The sequence below is a fragment of the Grammomys surdaster genome, unplaced genomic scaffold (genome assembly GCF_004785775.1).
Source record: "Grammomys surdaster isolate TR1022 unplaced genomic scaffold, NIH_TR_1.0 373, whole genome shotgun sequence".
In the NCBI taxonomy this organism is placed as follows: Eukaryota; Metazoa; Chordata; class Mammalia; order Rodentia; family Muridae; genus Grammomys; species Grammomys surdaster.
The window spans coordinates 9,931,434-9,937,435 of NW_021604792.1; the positions used below are offsets into that span (position 1 = coordinate 9,931,434).

General features: G+C 35.5%; 1 pseudogene; it reads left to right on the plus strand.

The window, feature by feature from the left end:
- The first annotated feature begins 500 nt into the window (after window positions 1-500).
- Window positions 501-1,399, plus strand: LOC114632350 (annotated as a pseudogene).
- Window positions 1,400-6,002: the final 4,603 nt, after the last annotated feature.

A 6,002-nucleotide genomic window follows, 5' to 3' on the forward strand; every position in this document is an offset into this window, starting at 1 on the left:
TGGTCATTTTTTTCAGTCTCTTGCTTAAAATGTTCTGCTAATATAGTAGCCTATTGATTCCTCCCTTACATGACAGAGAGCTATCACCTTTCTCATTTTCATACTTAAAAGATAAAAGACAATGTTGATTTTTCTATTTCATATTTTAAATATAAATATATGATGCTCTTACAATATAATTCTGCCTATTAAATGCAAAATAGTCTCAGAGGGACAAGAAAAATCCATGAAAAAGAAACTTCAATTTGCATCTTAGCAAATTGCAAGAGGACATTTAGCCCACAGACTTCTGTAGACTAGCTGAATCTTACAGAAGCCACAGGCGTGAACACTGTAACATTATTTCTCATTTAACCACCACACACACTTGATTTCCTCTGGAGTCATTATTTAAGGGAAGAAGATAAATATCAGTTCTACATCAAGTAGCTGCTACTTGCAACAATTCTGCAGCAGGTGACTCACACCAGGTCCAACAGCAGTCTTGAAAAATGGCAGAGATGCTGATTACACTGGAAAGCATTCTCCTTTCTGTTACCACTAGTGAAGCTACGCTGGGAGTTTTAGGGAACACATTTAATGTACTTGTAAACTGCACAGACTGGGTCAGGAATAAGAAACTCTCTAAGACTGGCTTTATTCCCACTGGCTTGGGAATTTCCAGGATTTTTACCATATGGATAATAACTTTAGATGCATATACAAAAGTTTTCTTTCAGTCTGTATTTAAGTCTACATGACTGCATAAATTACATGAGTAATTATTCACCATTTGACTGTCTGCTTTGCCACCAGCCTGAGCATCTTTTATTTCCTGAAGATAGCAAATTTTTCCCACTACATATTTCTCTGGTTGAAGAGAAGGGCTGATAAAGTTTTTGTCTTTCAATTGGATACATAATTATAACATAGCTAGCTTCTTTTCCATTAGCTGTGAAAGTGATTAAAGATATTAAAATGCATCAGAGCAACACATCCTGGCTGATCCATCTGGAGAAAAGTGAGTTACGTATAAGCTATGTTTTTGCCAATATGGGGCCCATTTCCCTCTTTATGGGGGCCCTAAATACTTGTTTCCTGTTAACCATTTCCCTTTGGAGACACAGCAGCCAGACACAATCCATTGGATCAAAATTCAAAGACCTCAACACAGAAGCTCACGAGAAAGCCATGAAAGTTTTAATTTCATTTATTGTCCTCTTTATCTTATATTTTATGGGTGTTCTCATAGAAACATTATGCTTGTTTCTCACAGAAAATAAACTTCTCTTTATTTTTGCCTTTACTTTGTCACCCATGTATTCCCTGTTGTCACTCTTTTATCCCAATTCTAACAATCACAGAGCTGAAGCAAGCCTCTGTGAGGGTACTGCAGGAGTCAAAATGCTGTGAGACATAAGAGAGAAATGGATGTACTGGCACAGTTCAGCAAGGGAATCCTTTCCATTCCCACTATGCTCTCATACTGTCTTTTACTTGAATTGTTAAATGTCTTTGAAACCTTTGGCAACTGATGTGACTGCAGCTACTCCAGTGTAAGACTTTATAGTGCGATCAAACTTTGGAAATAAGACTCCTCAATCTTATACAACTGACTTCCCATTCACTGGAAAAACCAAAGTGGGTGGGGATAGACAGACATGTATGATGAATCTTGACATTTAGAACATGGAACTGGGGAGCCAGAGGGATGCTTCCATGCGTTTACAACTTTTACTTCTCACATAGTTACTTTTCCTTTCCCAGTCTAAGTCTGGATGTTACTTTTCCTTTCCCAGTTAGTTACAGTAGATGCTTGGAGTGGTGGAACAGTCCTGAGAGTAGATGTGACCTGTGGGAAAGAGCTGAGGAAACAGGCTGTCTTGGGAAGAAGAGACTATAGAACGGATGAAAACTAGTCTTCATGTGTATGAAAACCAGTGATTTCAGATGAAGTCAAGTCATGGAGCAAAGATATCTGAGGAAGGATTCTGCTGGAATTGACCCAAAGCTCACAGTCTCACTCTGCTTCTGAACAAACAGAAAAAGAGAAAACCAGGAACAAATCTATGCAGTTTAGCATTCTGCCTTAGGATTTCAGCACATACACACTTGCACTCGCACACACACAAACACGCACACATATGTGAGTGCATGCGAACACAGATGCACACATAAACTCATATATAGAGACTTGTACTCACAGATACATATATGTCTATTGCTGGTTTTAGAGAGAATTTTTTTTGTTCGACCTAATAATCTAAATCAGTGGTTCTCAACTTGTGAATCTAGACCCCTTGGGTGGCTGCAAAAGCCTTTCATAGGAGTCACAAATCAAATATTTACATTACAATTTGTAACAGTAACAAAATTACAGTTAGGAGTTAGCAACACAATGATTTTATGGTTTGGTTTGGCACATGAGGAAGTGTAGTAAAGGGGTACAGCATTAGGAAGATGAGATCTTCCAGACCTCTGATCTAGGTGAATGTATTATGTTGACAACTTACAAAAGTATACTGGTTTTATGATAGTGGTCAGTCACTTATACTCCTATACATATAAAGGATTCATTCATTGTTATGTAAGTTTCTGAAGCAATATTTTATATTTTAATTATCATGTTTTAGAATGTATATGTAGATAAAAGTGAAACAAAAAATTAAAAATAACTGTTTTAGAAAGAGACAGAAATCACCTGGTTGGGTGGGTAAAGAGATTAGGAGGTTCTTGGAGGATTTCGAGAAAGGGAAAAATACAATCAAAATTTATTGAATTAATAAATTAATAAAAATTACAAAAGAAATCTAATGCCACTAACCAGTTTCAACAAAATTCATCAGATATGATCATCTGAAATCCATACTCAGCAGCAAATTTTTTCTACCAATTACATTACAAATAATTGGTTTTCCATGTTGTAAAAAACTCCTGTGTAATGAATACTTTTGAATGTGTATAATGAGTAACTATGAAGATGGATCATAAAGTTCTATCTATATTGTGTTGTCTGTATTTATCTTGGCTTAAGTTTTTTCCTGTGTCAAATAGATACAAAATGAGCATTATGAAACATGAATTATATACTTTCATCAAATATTTTTGAACAATAGCACTGCTAGATTTTGAAAACATAGAACAAAAGCAAGTATCGACACAATGATAATATAGTGAAAAATAAATAAAAATTTAATAATAATGCACAATGGTTGGACTGGGTCTTCGGGATGTGAAGGTGTCACCAGAGGTAAGCTACTATAGATTGAAACCCAAAAAGGGCTTGAGAAAAAGATAGAAAAAGTAAGAGGAGAAGTAAAGAAAATCCAGTATTTGGGAGGCATGGTAATGCGTCTTTATAAACTCAGGCATTTTTAAAATTTAAATTTGGATATTTTTGAGTCTATTCGTAATTTCACAAGTTGATAATTTCAAGATTTTATGCTCATTTTATTAGTTTGCTTTTTTTTCTTCAAGAGTCTTTCGTTACTCATTATCGAGACAGCATATCCTACTTTACTTTGCAAGTTTTTACTGTTCTCAAGTGATAATTGAAAAAATAATGCAGGATTTCATAAAATGTTCTTATATAGAATATACATACAATGATATTTTTATAATGCCTCTAACAAAGAAACATGTTCCACTATGTTCATAGCAGCCTTATTTATGCTAGCTGGAAGAAACCCAGATGTCCTTTAACAAAGAAATGGATACAGAAAATGTGGTACATTTACACAATGGAATACTACTTAGCTATTAAAACCAATGACTTCATGAAATTCTTAGGCAAGTGGATAGAACTAGAAAATATTGTCCTGAGTGAGGTAACCCAGTCACAAAAGAACACACATGGTATGCACTCACTGATAAGTGAATATTAGCTTCAAGTTTGAAAAAAATTAAATAGATTCAACTAACATTTACTGCTGTTTCATAAAGAAAATCAACTTTTCAAGGTACTTATCACTCTTAGCCTGTTTAACTTGTTAGGAAATGTGTAAGTTAAAAATCATTATCTGAGACGATCTTTTAATGTGATAGGAATGGAAGCTAAGAACATTTTAGTTCGTCAGCTGAGGCATGTATTCCAAAGGCTAGTAATACCCAAGATACATTTCACAGACCACATGAAGCTCAAGAAGAAGGAAGACGAAAGTGTAGCTGCTTCAGTCCTTCTTAGAAGGGGGAACAAAATACTCACAGGAGCAAACATGGAGACAAAATGTGGAGCAGAGACTGAAAGAAAAGCTATCCAGAGAGTGTCCCACCTGGGGATCCATCCCATATACAGTCACCAAACCCAGACACTATTGTGGATGCCAAGTAGGACATGCTGACAAGAGCCTTATATAGCTTCTCCTGAGAGATGCTCTGCCAGAGCCTGACAAATACAGAGGTGGATGTTCGTAGCCAACGATTGGGCTGAACACAGGGTCCCAAATGGAGGGGTTAGAGAAAGGTCTGAAGGAACTGAAGGGGTTTGCAACTGCATAAGAAGAACAACGTTATTAACAAACCAGACACCCCAGAGCTCCCAGGTTCTAAACCGCCAACCAAAGAGTACACATGGAGCAATCCGTGACTCCAGCAGAATATGTAGCAGAGGATGGCCTTGTCGGGCATCAGTGGTCAAGCGTCCTGTGAAAGCTCGATGCCCTAGTGTAGGATGCCCAGGGTGGGGAGCATCCTTATAGAAGCAGGAAGCGGGGGGGGGTGGAATAGGGTGTTTCAGGAGGGGAAACCAAGAAAGGGGATAACATTTGAAATGTAAATAAAAAAAATATCCAGGAAAATAAAATTAAATAAAAAATTAATAAATAATAAATAAAAAGAAGCCTCAGCTGACCGGAATGTTCTTAGCTTCCATTCCTACCACATTGAAAGAGCCTCTCAGACAGTGATTTTTAGCTTATGCGTTTCCTTACAAGTTAAACAGGCTACCTTTAAAAGTGACCTGTATCTCAGAAAGTCGATTTTCTTTATGAATCAGTAAAAGTTAATTGAATCTCTTAGATTTTTTTCCAAACTTGAAGCCAATGAAGAACCCACAAGCCATTCACCCTTGAAGAATAGACACAAATGTATGATAAAGTAAACTAAATCACATATGACACATCTATGGAAATCACACTGATCATTAGAGTAAAATGGATCAAAAAAAAATTTAAGTCCAATGGTGAGGTACATTGTTTAGTTAAGTTTTTCAATAAGAGTTCATCCTATTACTATTTTAGAGGGCTATAAGAAATGTCAAAGTTGAGAAGAGAATATATTGACACCAAGTTCATTACATTTGGGTGATAAGTTGTGAGATAGAATTATTCAGTTTGGATTTAATCTTTGAAAACGCAAATTTCTTTCATACATACTTGATTTTAATTCTCTATTATCTTTAAGAGACAAAACTGCAGCTCCCAAACATGTTCCGTGGATCTATCATTCTTAAAATGTTATAAAAGAGGTGGGTAGTGTTGGAGCACGCCTTTAATCTCAGTACTTGGGAGGCAGAGGCAGGCAGATTTCTGAGTTCAAAGCCAGCCTGGTCTAAAGAGTGAGTTCCAGGACAGCCAGGGCCATACAGAGAAACTCTGTCTCGAAAAACAAAACAAAACAAAATGTTAAAAACATTTGATATTTTTTACTGATAATTGATCACTGCAATAAACTATCTTATGGAAATGTATCTATGATAAACAGAACGCCTTCTTTAAAGGAACTTATATTTTAAATAAATAACTTAAGAAAGTACCTCAAAGTGTTATCGAAATGAGAACAAAATAAAGCAAATTAAGTAAACACAATGAAATAATAAAGACTGACTTAAGATTAATGAAATTGAACTAACAGAGCATTTCAAAGACAAACTTACAAATTTAGAGAGGATACAAACTAACAAAAGATAAAAGTAAAGACATTACAATAAATATTGATGAAATTCATAGTGTTATTGAACATGCTTTTAAAAAACTATACTCCAATAAATTAGAAAATCTAAAATAAATGGATCTCTCTAGAAACAC